Source organism: Vulpes lagopus, chromosome 7, assembly GCF_018345385.1.
Source record: "Vulpes lagopus strain Blue_001 chromosome 7, ASM1834538v1, whole genome shotgun sequence".
NCBI classification, from domain to species: Eukaryota; Metazoa; Chordata; class Mammalia; order Carnivora; family Canidae; genus Vulpes; species Vulpes lagopus.
In genome coordinates, this window is record NC_054830.1 from 50374406 (window position 1) to 50391910 (window position 17505).

The 17505-nt window shown below is 43.4% G+C and overlaps 1 protein-coding gene and 2 long non-coding RNA genes across 11 annotated transcripts in view; 2 read left to right on the forward strand and 1 right to left on the reverse strand.

Moving 5' to 3' along the window:
- LOC121494662 overlaps nucleotides 1-15747 on the forward strand; it is a 52986-nt gene extending 37239 nt beyond the window's left edge. Inside the window, exon 3 of the long non-coding RNA XR_005988840.1 lies at nucleotides 15659-15747. This is a non-coding gene — a long non-coding RNA (uncharacterized LOC121494662). The remainder of the gene's footprint in view (nucleotides 1-15658) is intronic.
- Nucleotides 1-16102, forward strand: part of LOC121494660 — a 78788-nt gene extending 62686 nt beyond the window's left edge. Inside the window, exon 2 of the long non-coding RNA XR_005988838.1 lies at nucleotides 15778-16102. This is a non-coding gene — a long non-coding RNA (uncharacterized LOC121494660). The remainder of the gene's footprint in view (nucleotides 1-15777) is intronic.
- ATP2B2 (ATPase plasma membrane Ca2+ transporting 2) overlaps nucleotides 1-17505 on the reverse strand; it is a 378806-nt gene that overhangs the window by 200715 nt on the left and 160586 nt on the right. For 8 of the 9 annotated variants that reach the window (XM_041761342.1, XM_041761344.1, XM_041761350.1 and 5 more), the window contains one exon: nucleotides 5981-6075. The exons of the other annotated variant lie outside the window; for it this stretch is intronic. The gene's annotated coding sequence lies outside the window, so the exon portion shown is untranslated. The remainder of the gene's footprint in view (nucleotides 1-5980; nucleotides 6076-17505) is intronic. 9 annotated transcript variants of the gene reach the window in all.

Genomic DNA, 17505 nt, shown 5'->3' on the forward strand with positions numbered 1-17505 from the left:
AGCAGGCTCCATGCACCGGGAGCCTGATGTGGGATTCGATCCCGGGTCTCCAGGATCACGCCCTGGGCCAAAGGCAGGCGCCAAACCGTTGCGCCACCCAGGGATCCCCTAAAATAGTTTCTAAAGTGAGAGTGGCGATGCCCTGAGTGAGGAGTGTGGGATCCTAATGGATAAGATGCCTGGACATGAAGTGCAGGAACTATATGCCACCTCTGCTCTTTGCCACACAACAGATAGTGAGGTTCCTGTCCCTGGGAGTAACCAGGAAAAAATTAAAAAGTTACCAGTCAAAGATTCGGAGGAAAGCTTCTATTGTTGGGTGAGGTTGTTAAGGAATTCTTTGGTTCCTTCTGGGGATAAGATCTTACACTTTTTACTTACTCTTGGCCTAGTAGATGGAAGGCAGACTCATTTTCACTTCTCCATCGATGATCCAGGCAGGCCAAGGCTGAGAGCCAAGGCTGAGGGATCTCCATGACACCTGGAAACCCAGTAGCCTTTGACCCCAACGGACTCAGAAATAGTTTTGAGCAATTGCCTATCAGGCCCTTGTGTATTCGTTATCTCAGTAACTCTCAGGGCAGCCCCTGAGGCAAGGGATGCTGTGCCCAGTCTACAGATGGGCCAACTGAGGCTAGCCCATCAGCCAGTGGTCCCATCTGGTCCCTCCAAGTCTGAACACAAGGCTTCTTCCGCCACAGCTGCCAGTACCCACTGAAGACAGATTAAGTGAAGGGAAAGACTCAGAGGGCAGGGCACATAGAGCTGGGGTCCAGAGGCTTCTGCTCTTGGCATCTGAGGTTGGATGCCTGCCCTATCCACATGATATTAGGGGCCCAGAAAGAGGGGGCAAGTTCTGCCTCATGACCAGGTGGTGGGGCGGGCACGTGGCCTACAAGAGCACCTTCCATCCTCACAACAGCCCTGCAATGTAGTTGCTGGTCCATTTCCAGGGGAGCAAACCAAGGACCAGAGAAGGGAGGTCACTTGCCCAGCAGGGCCCAACTTGAACCCAAAGTTCATGCTCTCTCCACCATGCCATGAGCCCACTCTACTTCCTATATAATTCTTTGTTTAATCCTCACTTGGAAGCATTTCAATAAGCAGGATACCCGCCTGCCTCCCCCTACCCCCCCGGAGACATTATGAACACCAGTGGCATCATGTCCAGCTCTGGGGTCAGACCTTACCCTGCAACTAAATGTAGAGGAAGACAGATTGGGGTGCAGCCCATCCCCAGCCTTCCTGACCATGGGTGCCCACAAGTCCACTGCTAGTGCACGGCTGTTTTCTTTCAATTACTCCCTCTACTGCAGCTCCTTTTTAGAAATACAGTGTCTTGGGGACATTTACCTCTGCTGCCTCCGGCCTCTGGAAGGGGCAAACATTCTTTCCTCTGAAGTCTGGGTGAATTGATTTCAGCAATGCAGTCAGTTTGACAAGAATTGGTTAGGGCCAACTAGGAGAGATGCCCTGTGCTAGGTGCTGAGGGTTTTCCCTGTGAAGACACTTTGCTTCCAGTGTGCCAGACAGGCCTTGGATACCTGGACATGGGATGGGGAGCATCTCATTTGGCAGCTTCAGCTCCTGGTTCTACAACCCTGGGTGGGTCTTGGAGACTTCAAGATGTGCAGCAAGAGAATGGGGGAGGGGGAAAAGAGAATGTTTGGCCCCTGGTGAGACACAAACTCAGACCTCTGGATGGTTGCACCAAGTCAGATCCTCTGGACACCTTGCCATAGTCATCGGGAACCACTAGGCCTATGCAGGGCAGAGGACCGTCACCCCAGGTTACACAGTGAGCTCCTGGCAGAGCAGTCCTGTAGGCATGGGAGGCTTTCTCTACCCAGCCAGATGCTAGACTCCCTGGAGATGGCTCCCAAGAGCCATATGGAGCTGGCCATAACTCATCTGTTCCCACATCCCTGTTTGCAGGGGAGGAAGCTGAGGCCCAAAGAGAGAAGCCAGAGAATGCGGGCTGGCTGCCCAGTACTACATGAGGTCCTTTACAGACATCCCTCACCTGTATGGCAGGAACTATTCTGACATTGCACACGAGGAAACAGAGACTGGAAAAGTGACAAGCTTCACCTAGGATCACAGACAGAGCTCAGACTGGCAGTACTGGGATTCAAACCTAGCACCTCAGCATGCTTGTGTCTAGTCTGCTGCATGCCAACCAGATTGCAGTGCACTGTCCTCAGTGGTCACTGAGGCAGCCGAAATGCAGATTATTGGCCGCATTATTATGCAGTTCATGCAACATGGGAACATTCAGTAATTGGGAGTAGGAGAGCTTATTTTAAAGATGAGGATGTGTTGGGAAGGGGAGTCTACCACTGACCCCTGACCTCTCCAGGGACCCTGGCCAAGCTGGAGATTTGGGTTCCTCTGCACTTGGGATTTCCTGTGTAGGCAGAGACTCAAGAGCAAGTCTCATCGCAAAATGAAATGTGAGTGACTGATTAGTTATCTGCCCGCACAAAAGCCAGTGGGGTCTCTCCCATGCTCTCAGGACTCAGGAAGACATTTTCCCCTTCAAGGAGATAAAGATAAGAAGCAGTCTACGAAAGAAGCCTTTTCCTTCACCCTTGAGAATCCCTGCCGGGAAGGGCCCTGTGGCCCCAGCACTGACCTGTCCAATTATAACAATCACCTGTATGCCCGCCTCTCCTTATGGCCCTCCCCTGTGACTGCCTCCAAGGCTAGGACTCTGGCTTCCCGTGTTCCCTGAGTTCAGTGCAGTTGGGATTAACAGAGAGCTTGGGATCAAGCTTGCTTGCTTGCTCTTTATGGAAGATGATGACCCAAGAGACCCACGCTGGAGTTTGTTAAGGCCAAGAGTTAATAGGAAGCTCCTGGAAGCTAAGGAGTGATTTTGAGAAGGATGTTGCCCTTTTGGAAAATGATGTAAAATATTCTTTCAGTCTATTTAAGAAATGTCATGAATGCACTGATGGCCCTTCCAGAATCCACTTCAAACAATTATGGTAGTGTTATGGGTTGAACTAGGCCTTTCCTCTAAAAGGTACTTGGGAGTTCTAACCTTCAGTAACCGTGAATGTGACCTTATTTGGAAATAGGATCTTTACAACGGCAAGCAAGTTAAGATGAGGTCATTAGGGTGGGCTCTGATCCAGTATGACTGGTGTCCTTATACAAAGGGGAAATTTGGATGTACACACACACACACACAGAAGATCATATAAAAGGTAAGGGATCAGAGTAATATATCCACAAGCCAAGGAATGCCAAAGATTGCCCACTAAGCCACCAGGAGCTAGGAACAGATCCTCCTTCATGGGTCTTGGAAGGAACCAATCTAGCTGACACCTTGGTGTCAGGCTTTCTGCCTCCGGAACCATGAGACAACAAGTATCTGTGTCTTCAAGTCACACAGTTTGTGGTGCTTTGTTACAGCAGCCCCAGTAAAGTGATACAGATGGCAAACTGTTCTCAGTGCTTGTGCAATTGAGAGTCTGGCATGGTCCCAGCAGAAAGGGGCCTGGGGTCCTCACTGGTTGAGGCCATTGTCCCCACTGGGGACCAGCAGGAGAACAGAAACCCACTGAGCACCGCTGACATCCCAGGCTATGCTCAATACATCAGATTTTCTCTCCCATGTAATCTTTCCAACATCTTCAAAGCAAAGAGCTTCCTACTCCCATTTAAAGATTATAAAACTGAGGTGGGAGAGAGCATTGAAACAACTTGCCCAGGATTGTGTTGCCAGAACCTGAAACTAGTGGAGATGGGCTGCGCAGTCTGGCTGGCAACCCCGCACCATGCCACCTCCCCAGACTGATCTGACATGGAAAGGGCTTCCCAGAGTCAACAAGCTGGTATCTGGGGTTTTGGTGCACTGACCCCACCTCTTTGCTCCATTTCCTGTATTTCAGACTCTGGCCAGGAGCAGAGCCCATGATTTTCTCCATTCTCTCACTGAGGAAAACAGGATGGAAGGAAATGTTCCAATGTTCTAAAAGGATGAGGTGTTTAAGAATCCTCAAGCACTTTCAAGCCCTCGTTTGTGCAGGCTTTCACCTGTTATGAAGCACTTTCCCGTGTGTTGTCTCTTGCTCCCAGCACTGCCCAGCTGGTGGAAAGTACTGTCCACATCTGGGGGAGGCAGGAGATGGTTTGTAAACTGGTGTTCCTGACAACAGCCTAATACATTGCCCAGGCCTGGCCCAATTGACCCTCAGTAGGCACTCCTCACCTGCATCACCTATGTTGGACTCCTGTTCATCCCTCCCAGCCCACCATCCTCTTCACTCTTCCCCAACCCCGCCTCAGCTACCTGCTCCTGGGTGACCTCCCATCTGCCTGGAACACTCTTCCCAACCCTGGACCTCTGCAGGGCTGGCTGCTTCTACCATGGAGACCTCCAGTCAAATGCTCCCATCTCAGGGGACTGCCAGCCAATCCCACCTGCTACCCATTTTGTTCTGTTCACAGTGACAGTGCTTGTTATGCTCTGAAGCCATCTATTTATCTGGTCACCTGTCCACTGAAGGGTCAGTACCATGAGGATGAGGATCTCATTTGTTTCATTCATGAGGGCACTCCAGAGTGAATAAAAGCCTAACAGTGACTGCACACAGAGGGTGCTCAATAAGCACTTGAGAACAGGCAAACACGTGGTCAGGCTCTGGCTTTACTCATCCTTTAGGGAAATGATAACGCATTTTTGTCATTATGTAATAAAAGAGGCCGAAACCCACAGTGAAAATTCTACTATGTGGTTACCAACCATGGGCCTGGGAAGCCTTTCAGCCCATCTCAGGAAAAGAAGAGGGGAGATGTCATCTTCTCCTGTAAATGGCTCAGAGATGGCTCTCCTCAACCTCCTTCCCCACCCACGCCTGTCAAAAGCTGCTAGGTTTAAACGCCCATGTTTCTGTTCCATACTATCGATTGTTTAATATTCAAGAGATGGCATAAATAATATGTGAGCAATTATGTAACTTGTTTGGAAACAATCTGGTTAGCCCCAAAGTATTGGGGCAAGAAGCAAAACTCCAGCAAAGTCAGAAATCTGGGTGATCTGTGAGGTGGGGGACAGAGAAGCATGGCCAGTCTGCATGTCTGCTCCCTCCCCATAGTAAGAAGTGAGCTGAGAATCTTGGACATGTCTCCTGGTTCTCCCCCACTCCTGTCTGGGAGGTTATTTCTCTCTAGGTCAGTTTTCCCATCTTGCTAACAATGCCACCTGGTAAGGTCAGATGAGATGATGTCTCTGAGCTCTGGCTCAGAGGACATTCCTTCTGAAGGTAAGTTGGGTCTTGCAGCCAAGATGAAGTGCACAAGCTCTGGTTTCTGATAGAGGTGGTTAGGCGTACAGGCCTAGACTCTGAGGTTCATAGGTATATAATGCAAGATAGACCGAGCAAGACAATAACAGAGGCCAAACAAAGGGTTTCAGGAGTACAGAGGAAGACATGCTTCCCAGTAAGGAATAGGAGAAACCTTACAGAACTGCCATATGGGCTAGCTCCAGAAGGCAGAGTGGCAGTGTAACCCCAGAGAGAGGGCCGCCCCATTTATCTAACATGCAATAGGCACCCAGTATGTCTGTTCAGTCAACAAGCATTTATTAAGCATCTACTAGGTTCCAGCTACTTTACATGGATCATCTTTGCTGGGCCTTCACAGGAAGGAGATGTTGCCATTATCTCCATTGTACATACTAGGGAACTGAGACTCCGCTCTACATGTCAAGTGATGGTGCCTTCCTTTTCCAAGTTCTAGGCCATAATCCCTATTTAAATGCAAAAGGAATTTGGGGGCAGTTTTCCTAAACCAAAACAATGGTACATAAATTATTCATACTGTCTTTATAGAGGTTGCAAGAGGGAAGGGAGCTTTGGTCAAACTCTGCTTTCCTGCTCTGCTGACTCTCCATCAGCAGCCCCCCAAACAGTGCTCTCTTCCATATCTACCCCATTACGAGCCCCAGCCAAACCCATTTCCAACTCACCCCTCCAAGTCTTCTGGTTAAATGAAAGGCGTCAGGATTTGGAAACTGGGGCCCATGTCTCGCTGGCTCTGGGGACTGGGTGATGAAGCTCAGCTCTGGAAAAGGGGAGATGGCATTGGTTAGTGGTGGGTGGCCTGATGGGGGCCAGTCAGGAAAGAATAGGAAGGGAACAGTGCTGCGGGGTGTCCCCTGTGTGCTGGCACTGGGCAAAGCCAGCATCAGGGGTGGGTGGAGACAGAAGAGAAGAAGGAGTGGTCATATTCCTCAACTTCCTCTCATGAGCTGACCTTGCCATACAGGGACCCATCCCCTGACTTCTCCATCAAGACCTGCCTGTGGGCTTCACACTTCCCAGGCCTCAGGCCCTCTTAGGGAAGCAAGTCGGCCCCTGGCAGGATGTCAGATGGGGTATTCCGTCCGCAGCTGGTGTGGCCTTCAAGGGCAGAAGGAGTGGTGCAGAGTGGGCACGAGTATGAACTCTAGACAGACAGATGCCCTTGGGCAAGTGCCTTTATGTTTCTGAGTCTGCTTCTCCATCTGGAGGATAAAGATAATAATACCTATCATTTAGGATTTTTGAAAGGTGTAACTGAAGTGTAATATGCATAAAGGCCTTGGCTTGTAGAAGTGTTTCTTAGCAGCAGAAGAGAATGGATGCTAAATGTCTCTCCTATGTCAGGTTCCATTTATTTACTTATCTATCCATTGATTCATTTGTAACTTTCCATTTTGAAATAATTATCCATCCAAAGCAAGCTGTAAAGGAATGTATAGGGAGGTTCCATACACCTTTCCCCAGCTGACCCAGTGTTCAGGGATGTCCTATACATCTTCCTCCAGCTGACTCCCCTGTTGACATCGCCCACCACAGGGCAGTCTGGTGCACTTTCCGCCAGCTGATCCCTGTGTTAACATCTCACACCAGAGGAGGTCCCATGCACCTTCGCCCAGCTGACCTGAGTTAACATCTTGCAGTATAGAGTACTGTCAAAACCAGGCATGTGACATTAGTACAACCCATGGAGCTTATTCAGATTTCATGAGTGTTACATGTATTCATGTATGTGTGTAGATAGGTCTAGGCCATAGGATCACTTTCTAGTTTTATGTAAGCACCATCACAATCAAGATACAGATCTGTTCTACTAGCACAGCTTCCTTGAGCCACTCCTTTATAGTCACACCCATTCTCTCCCTGCCTTCATCCCTAATTCCTAGAAATCATGATTTTATTCTTCATTTCTATAGTATTGATCTTTCAATGATATTCTACAAATGGAATCATACAATATTTAACCTTTGGGGATTGGCTTTCTTTACTCAGCCTAATTCTCCGGAGATTCATCAGGTTGTGTGTGTATCAATAGTTCACTCGTTTTTACTGTTGAGTATAATTCCATGATATGGATGGACCACAGTTTGCTTATCCATTCATCTGGTAAATGACATCTGGGTTATTTCCAGTTCTTGGCTTTGATGAGTAAAGCTGCTATAAACATTTCTGTATAGGGGTTTTGTGTGAACATAAATTTCATTTATTTGGGATAAATGTTCAAGAGAGTAATTATTGGGTTGCATGGTACTTGCATATGTGGTTGTGTGCATGTTTAAAAGAGACATCCAAACTGTTTTCCAGAGTGGCTATGTACCATTTTACATTCCCACTAGCAGTGTATGACTGATCCAATTTTTCTGCATCCTGGTCAGCATTTGGCACCATTCTGTATTTTTGCCATTCTGACAGGCGCGTAATAGCTCATTGTGTGTGTGTGTGTGTGTGTGTGTGTTTGAGAGAGAGCATGAGCAGGGGCTGGTGGAGGGCAGAGAGAGAAGCAGACTCCCTGCTAAGCAGGGAACCTGATGGGCTCCATCCCAAGACCCTGAAATCATGATCTGAGCTGAAAGCAGACACTTAACCAACTGAGCTACTCAGGCACCCCTCATTGTGGTTTTAACGTGCATTTCTTTATTGGCTAATGATGTTCAACATCTTGTCATGTTCTTACTTGGAATCTGTACATCCTCTTTGGAGAAATGTCTCTTCATGATTTTTGCCCATTTTCTAATTGGATCATTAATTTGTTTTTAAACAGTGAGTTTTGAGAATTTTTAAAATTTATGTCAGGTACTTTGTACTTTGTCAGATTCTGTGGTTTGCAAATATTTTCTCCCAGCTTGTAGCTTGTCTTTTTGTCCTCTTAACAGAGTGTTTTGTAGAGCAAAAGCTTTTAATTTTGTGAACTCCACTTTAACTCTTTATTTTTTATTTTTTTATGGATTATGCTTTTGGGATCAAGTCTGAGCTGAAGATTTTCTCCTTAATTTTTTTCCTGAATTTTTTATAGTTTTATATTCTTTATTGAAGTCTGTGATCCATTTGAGCCAATTTTTGTGTAAAGAGTGAGGCTTGGGTAGATATTTTGTTATTGTTGTCAGTGTTTGCCCATGGATGTCTACTTTGCTTTAGCATTATTTGTTGAAAAGGTTATTACCTTTCTTCCATTGAATTGCTTCTGTACCATTGTCAAATATTGGTCAGTTGTGTGGGTCTATTTCTGGATCCTCTATTCCATTCCATTAATCTATGCATCATCCCTCTGTCAATAACACACAGCCTTGGTTTCTAGATAAGTCTTGAAATGAAGTAGAATTATTCTCACTTTATTCTTCTTTTTTCAAAACTGTTTCAGTTATTCTAGCTTCTTTGGCTTTCCACATAATTTTTGGAATAATCTTTTCCACATTTACAAAATTTTTGCTGGGATTTGGTAGGAACCTCACAGAACTGATGACTTTACAACATTGGTCTTCAGATCACTATGGCCACTTCATTCATTTAGATTTTCCTCATCAGTATTTTGTAGTCTTCAGCATAAAAATCTTATGCATATGTGTTAAATTTATATCTATATTTTTGTGTGATTATAAATGGCATTGTATTTTTAATTTTTGTGTCTACATATTCTTTACTAGGATAGAGAAATACAACAATTTTTTGTATGTTTATTTTATATCCTGTGAGCTTCCTGAACTCAGTTATTAGTTCTGGGATGATTTTTGTTTTGTTTGTTTGTTTTTTGCAGATTCCTTGGGATTGTTTTATGTAGACAGTGAAGTTACCTGTATATAGGGATAGTTTTATTTCTTCCTTTACAATCCATATGACTTTTCTTGTCTTAATGCACTGGTGAGATTGCCTAGTACTATTTGAATATAAGTGGTGAGGGCTGATATCCTCACTTTGTTCCCAATTTTAGGGGAAAGCTTTCAGTCTTTAACCATCAAGTATGTTAGCTATAGTTTTTTTAATAGATGCTCTTCATCAAGTCAAGGAAACTCTTTATTGCTATTTTTCTGAGCATTCTATCATGAATGGGTGTTGACCTTTATCAAATTCCTGCATTGATGGATATGATCATGCAATTTTTCTTCTTTAGCTTATTAACATGGTGGATTATATTAATTGATTTTTGAATGTTGAACCAACTTTGCATTCCTGGAATAAACCCTACTTGGTCCTGAGGCATAATTATTTTTATATATTGCTGAATTCTTTTTTTTAAAGATTTATTTATTTTTTTCTGGAAAAGAGAGAGCAATCATGAGTTGGGGGGAGCAGTAGAAGGAGAGGGAGCAGCAGACTCCCCTTGAGCAAGGAGCCCAACACAGGGCTTGATCCTAGGATTCTGGGATCATGACCTGAGCCGAAGGCAGATGATTAACCAACTGAGCCACCCAGGTGCCCCTATATATTATTGAATTCTATTTGGTAATGTTTTGTGAAGGATTTTCACATCTGTATTCATGAGGGATGCTGGCTTATAGTTTTTACTTATACTGTTGTCTGGTTTTGATATTGGGGTAATAACTAGCTTCATAAACTGAACTGAAAGTGTTCCCTCTGCCTCTGTTTACTGGAAGACATTGTGCAGAACTGGTGTTAATTTTTTCAAACATTTGATAAAATTCTGTGAAACTATCTGGTCTATTATATTAATAGTTTAATGTAATTACTGATATGTTAAATTTTAAGTCTAAGCTTTTATTTTTTGTTTTCTGTTTGTTCTTTCTAAAACACAACCACATCTGAAAATGCTGTAGTTTTTGCTTTAACTGTCAAACATAATTTAGAAAGCTCAAGAGGAGAAAGAATGTGTATTGCATTTAGCAATATTTTTGCTTACTGCATTCTTTTTCCCTTCCTGATGTTCTAAGATTCCTTTAAAACATGTTCCTTTCTGTCTGGAGAAGAGCATTTTTTAGGGCAGATCTGGTCACAAACTCTCTTAGTTTTTTTTCATCCAAGATCTTTTTTTTTTTAAGATTTTATTTATTTATTCATAAGAAAAAACACACACAGAGAGAGGCAGAGACACAGGCAGAGACAGAAGCAGGCTCAATGCAGGGAGCCCAACATGGGACTCAATCCCAGGTCTCTAGGATCACACCATGGGCTGAAGGTGGTGCCAAACCAGGGCTGCCCATCCAAGAAGATCTTAATTTCCCCTTCATTTCTGAGGGATATTTTTACTGGCAACAGGATTCTCAGTTGACAATTCTTTTCTTTCAGCATTTGAAAAACATGTGCCACTTTCTTCTGGACTCTATGGTTTCTAATGAGAAATCCACTTTTATTCAAATTCTTTCCCCTCTATTGGTGAGTTGTCATTTTTCTTCCATTGCTTTCAAGATTTTTGTTTTGTTTTTAGTTTTTAGAAGTTTAGCTCTTTTGTATCTTGATGTGAATTTCCTTGGTTTTATTGTCTTGGGAGTTTTCTCAGCTTCATGAATCAGTAAGTTTATGAGAGTTTTTGTTGTTGTTGTTGCTCTTGGTTGATTGGTTTTGTTCCTTTTTGCCAAATTTGGGCAGTTTTCAGCCATTACCTCTTCAGGTGCTTTTACAGCCCTCCTTTCTCATTTACTTCCAGGAGTTCAGTGACAAACATTAGATATTTGTGGCAGCCTCACAGATCTCTGAGGCTTTATTTTTTAAAATTTATTTTCTGTTATTCAGATTAGATAAATTTTTTTTTGTCCTGCACTCCAGTTCAATTATTTCTTCCTTTGTCCCCTTTAGTCTGCTGTTAAGCACATCTATTGTTTTTTTTCTTTTTAATTTCAGTTATCATATTTTTCAGTCCTAACATTTCCATTTGGCTCTTCTCTGTCTTCTGTTTCTTTGCTGGGACTTTCTATTTTTTTTCTCGTCTATTTCAAGTGTGTTCATAACTGTTCCTTGAAGCATTTTTTATGATGGCTACTTTAAAATATTTGTCAGATAATTCCAACATTTTTGCCATCTCAATATCAGCATCTATTGATTGCCTTTTTTTCATTCAGTATAAGATCTTCCTATTTCTTGGTATAAGTGAATTTTAACTGAAACCTGGAGATTTGGGACATGACGTTATGAGCCTCTGGATCTTATTTAAACCTGTTTTAGCTGGTGTCCTCTGACAGCGCAGCAACAGAGGAAGGGGGTTGGGGAATGCCAGCTCCCCATTAGGCCCCCACTGATACCTCTCTGGCTGGGAGGAGTGGGAATGACTTATTACTCTTCCCAGAATGGTCTCCACTAGCACCATGGGGGCTAGAGGTGAGGTCTTATTACCATCCAGTGGGGAATGGAAGTCCTGGCTCTCTACTTGGCCTTCTCTGCCACTACCTAGTAGAGGGCTTGCGGGTGTTTCATAGTCTGATGAAGGTAGAAGTCTAGTCTCCCCACAGGATCATCACTTGTAGGGGCAAGGCCATAATGTTTTCTATGGTGTTTGGCTGGAATAGTTTTTGCCTAAAAGTGTCTGTTTTGAGACACTCTTTTTCCCCTTGTTCTTCAGCTAAATAGAGCAAGCTCCCCCATCCCCTTCATTGGTATTTCCTTAGCTCTGGCTTCTTCAGCTCTAACTCCAGGATACATGAGGCAAAACTACCATTTTTAGGAAGTCACTACTATGTTGTTTCAGGTCCCTAGAAGGCTTGTTCTTTGCCTTTCAGAGTTTCCTAATGTTTGTTTTATATATAATGTACAGGGGTTTTAGTTGTACTTAGTGAGAGGAATAGGAAAAACTACCTCTAGTCTATCTTCCTAGAGGAAGAAGCCTACCTGAAACCCTGTTAACAAGGTGCTTTCTGGTTCTTTGGAGTTTTCTAGAATCATCTCTATCTTCTTAACACTGCTAAGCAGATCACGTCAGATTTCCTGACATGCTTGTTATTTCCCATGGGCTTCTATGTTTCTATTGGACTCAGATGAGTGTTCACCTCTCCAGTAGGAGACAAAAGGAACTTTGGGCTTTTAGGAGGTCTTTTCCTTTCAAAGCTGTAGATGTTGTGGTGGGTAACATAGAGCAGAGTCCCAAAGACATTCATCCATTTGGGCATCTCTTCCAGAGTCATCAGGCCTAGGCCTTCTAAGTCTCTGCAGGGTAATATAAAGATCTAGGCAGTGTTGCCGATCATAAATGGCTTAAGCCAAGATGTGAAAGTTCATAGCTTTGCCTTATTCCCCACTGCTGCTGGTTCCTCCTGCATGGGCTGTGCATTACCATTTATAAGAGGCTCTCACATCTGGGCCTTATTTCCCCTCCTCCCCAGATCTGGGGGGCAAGAAGCACCTACCACCCTTTTTGTGTTAGGTGTTTAGCTTCCAGAGGGCAGTGACTTATCCAGGGCCATTTAGTTCTACACTGGCAGAGCTGGGATTATACCCAGCTCTTATAACTTTGGTACCTATGTCATTTTTGAGGCTTTGCACTGTCTGGCCTCAAGTCTTCTCTGTATTTTTGTCTAAGTCAGCAGTTCTGAAAGTGTGGTCCACATGCCTCTGAGCGTTCCTGAGACACTTGCAGGGGAGTTTGAGAGGTCAAAATTATTTCCCTAATAACAGTAAGATGTGATTTTTACCTTAACTGTGTTGATATTTGCACTGCTGGTGCAAAAGCAATGGCAAGTACACCTGCTGCTGCCCTAGCACAAATCAAGGGAGAGGCACCAGATTGTCCCAGCAGTCACTGTATTCTTGATCATCACACCACAGTTGTGGTAAAAAATGCCAGATTCACTTGGGAATGTCCAGGGTGAAGCAGTAAGAATAATTGGTTTTATTAATCATTGGGAATAGGAAATAGGAAGCACAGAGCACTACTGCCGTACAGTGACGCGTGACAGGTGTTGAAGGAAAAGCTCTTGTGTGATTGAGTTGCGAGCTGAATTAGCCTCCGTTTTCATAAAATGCCATTTTTACATAAAGGAAGAACTAACCGACAAATGATGGTTATTCAGACTTGAGTATTTGGCAGGCATGTTCTCAAAAATGAACAAAGTGAGCCTAACACCTCAAGGAAAACAACTGACAGTATTTGTTGACAATGATAAAGTTTGAGTTTCCAGAGTGAAAATTAGAATTTTGGAAAACTTGTGTCTGCCTTCATTAACCTGACAGCTTCCTAATACTTAGAGACATTTTTGAGGAGGTCACTGGTGTAATAACAAATGTGACTTTTTAAAATACTGTATAACAAAATGTGCAAATATTTAAAAGATCTGCATAACTCAATGAGCTGATATTTTCTAAATGCCCAATGCATGATGTTACAAAAGCATGGATGGGTAAAGATTCATCACAGTGCGAGAGGGGTAAAAAAAAAAAGAATTTCAATGTGAAGGAAGAAAAGTCCATTAACATGGCTTCAGAGTCTTCATTGCAACTATTTTTTTCAAATGCTATCTGTTATGGCCTAATTGTGTCCTCTTCAAAATTCGTATGTTGTAGTCCTAGTCCCCAGGACCTCTGAATGTGACTGCATTTGGAGATGGGGGCCTTTAAAGAGGTGATTAAATTAAAATGAGGCCATGAGGATGGGCCCTAATGGAATATGGCAGGTGTTCTTATGTGTAGAAGAAATGTGGACACACAAAGAGACACCAGGAATGTGTGTGCCTGGAGGAAAGACCATGTGAGGACACACGGAGAAGAGTCTGAGGAGACAGGCCTCAGAAGACATCCAACCTTGCTGATGCCTTGATCTTGGACTTCTGGCCTCCAGAAGTATGAGAAAATACATTTCTGTTAAGTCCTCCAGGCTGTGGAATTTTGTTGTAGCAGCCCCAGCAAACTAATACACTATCCCTTGTTAAGTTTGGGTGTAGTATCAAAGAAGAATATCTACAATTGTCTAAAAAGGCTATTCAAAATACTCTTCTCTTTTCTGACAGTATATCTCTGTGAGACTAGAATTTCTTCATATCCATTAACTCTAACATCACATGGCAACAGACTGAATGCAGAAGCAGATGAGAATCCAGCTGTCTTCAATTAAGTCATTAAAGAGATTTGCAAAAATATAAAACAACATCACTCTTCTCACTTATTTTTTTTTGTTTTGGAAAATATAGTTATTTTTCATAAAATATGTTGTATATGTTACCATGATGAGTTTATTATTGTTCTTTTTAAATGAGTTAATAAATAAGTATCAAAATGTCAGTTTTCACTTCTGACATGGTAAATATATTAAACAGTATTCACATAAGCAACACTTGTTGGGTATCTCAATCATTTCTAAGAGTGTAAAGGTCCTGAGACAGGAAGCTTGAGAGTTGCTGACCGAGGTCAGCATTTCCCAAACCTTAGTCAATCAAATGTGATAGTCAAGAGGGTTCCTATCTGTCCTTTAATTAATCTTATGGAGTTTTATTCTTAATAACTTGCTTGATTAAAACTTAAAAACATTTATTTTAAAAGGAAACTTTTTTGTGTGTTTTGGGTTTCTTTTAGAGAGAGAGAGAGAGAGAATGCTTGCAGGGGGCAGGGATGGGGAAAGAAGAAGTGGAGGGGAGAGGGCGAATCCCAAGCAGACTCCACACTCAGCATGGAGCCTGATGCAGGGCTGGATCTTACAGCCCTGAGATCAGGACCTGAGCCAAAATCAAGTCTGATACCCAACTGACTGAGCCACCCACGTGTCCCTACAAGGAAGCTTTTGTCACTACCACCAGTGGAAAACCAGTGCCACTCACCACAAATAAAAGTTGACTACAGCAAATAATGCAACAGGATGTCCTTATATTTAGTTGGCATAAGCCTCTGAGCCCAAAGTCTCTCTGCTCAGAGTTTAACCAATGTTTGGGTGGGGGTAAGGTCATAATTAAAGATACACTAGTTTTAGAAAGAACTTTTTGTCTTGATGTGGCCTGGAAAACTGAAAGAGAACTGAATTTTCCCATCAGGTGACAGACTATTATTTCATACCACCTAATATCCTCTTAGGTGCCATCAGAGGTACATGTCTGGCACTTAGAGATGCTCAGATTTAATGGCTCTCACAGAACTTCTCTCTTTTTTTTTAATTTTTATTTATTTATGATAGTCACAGAGAGAGAGAGAGAGAGGCAGAGACACAGGCAGAGGGAGAAGCGGGCTCCATGCACCGGGAGCCCGATGTGGGATTCGATCCCAGGTCTCCAGGATCGCGCCCTGGTCCAAAGGCAGGCGCCAAACCGCTGCACCACCCAGGGATCCCCAGAACTTCTCTCTTTACAAATGGTTCTTCTGCCTCCTTGAAGGCAGACATGGGAGGGGGTCCTGCTTGTGCTCATGAGCCCAAGATCATTGACCTCTGCAACTAAGCTCAAGAAATGGTGAGCTCAGGCAAACTCATGAGATGTTTTTCTTTGCAGCCCTCCTTCAACATCAAATCAGTGGTGGCCTACAGACATCTCAACTCCAGCCTGTACATGCTCCACTCTTGATTTTATCCCCCTCCCAAATATGTTTTTCCACTATGTTCTTTCTCTAGGTGAATAGCACCATGGCCAAGAATGTTCCCAGCAACATTGTTTGCAAGAGCTGAACCAGGTAAACAACCTACACGTCCACCAGCAGATGAATGAATCAACAGATGGTTATCTCTTCATGCCAGGGAATATTATACAGCAATAAGAATGCATGAACTCCAGCTGCACATTGATGAGTCTGAGAGACATACTGTTGCCAGAAAGAAGCAAGTCTCAGAAGGTTACATACTGTGTGATGCCATTTAAAAGAACTAAAACAAAAGCAAAACTAAACAATAGGTGTTGTAAACATACACATGTGAAATAAAAATGTTTTAAAAGAAAAAACATATGGGGATTCTCTGTACTTTCTGCTCAATTTTTCTGTGAACCTAAAACTCCTCTAAAAAAATACAGTCTATAGACAAAACACAAGGAAATGATAAATACGAGATGATCATTTCCTCTGAGGGAGGCAGGGGTTTGGGATGGGGATACTCACACAGGAATAGGCAAATTATCGGTGACATTCTAGTTCTTGGGTTGGGTGGTAGGTCCATGCTATACATTGTATTATTAAACTAACATATACTACATAATTTCTTTTGCATGTATCAAATATAATATTAAAAGGCATAAGAAAGGGAAAAAAATGTGCAGTCCCTGATCTGGTAATTTTGCTTCTTAGGAACCCATTCTAATGAAAATAACTGGAAATGCAAACATTTCAGTCATAAAGATGTTCATTACAGTGGGTTTTTTTTATATAATAGCAATAACTTGGACACAATCTAAATGTCCAATTATAGGGGATTTGTTAAGTGAATTACTGAGTGACAACAGGATAGAATATCATGTTTTCAAATAATTTTTAATGATGTAGGAAAATTTCTTAATAACCTCAGATGAAAAATGTAGAGAGCTACAATTTTCATGAACCCAACAAGGAACATATTATGTTTATAATATAGAAAAAAATACAATATTGAAAGTTATAATAATAATAGGATGTTCCCCAAATGTCAACATTGGTGGGGTTAAGGTCTTTGGTTTATGTATATAACGTCTTTATTTCTCTGTTGTTTATAGTAAACATACATGTAGGGAAACACCCTAGCACACAGCACACATTAATATAGGAAGACCAGCTTGTGCATCGCCCAGCACCCTCACCACCTCCTCCCTTCAAATGAGTATCCAACTGCCCCTTGAGGCTGGAGTTTAGTGTCTGATAAGCCCTCATCAGCCTGACTCCACCAGGAAGCAAGAGGAGAAGGAAAGAAGGCCTCAGACACCACTCACTACACTTGCCCCTCCAAGCTTGTAGCCACCCGAAGGAAGTGCCCCCTCAGTGTGTCCCCCTGCCCACCTTTGCCCAGTGCCTCCTTCCCTGGCCCCACCCCACCTGGCCCCTCTTTCATGTACTAGAAACAGAGGAAGTGGCCAGTTCTCTGGGCTTTGCATGGCTCTGGCCTAGCTGATAGCCTCTCCACACAGCTGAGGCCATTAGCCCCTACATGGTGGCATGGAGGGACAGCCCCTTGGATAGCTCCTTTCCAGACCCCGACTTGGGACCTACCAGGGACTCCTCTTTTCCTTCACCTTCCCTCTCCAGAGATAGACACCAGCCCCAAAGTGCCACCACCATATTCGCATTTTCTCCCACTATGAAGGAAGATTGCCTTGCCTGTCAGATTGACGAGGCATGATCTATCGATTGATCTTAATGCCCCACTTTACAACCAGGAAGA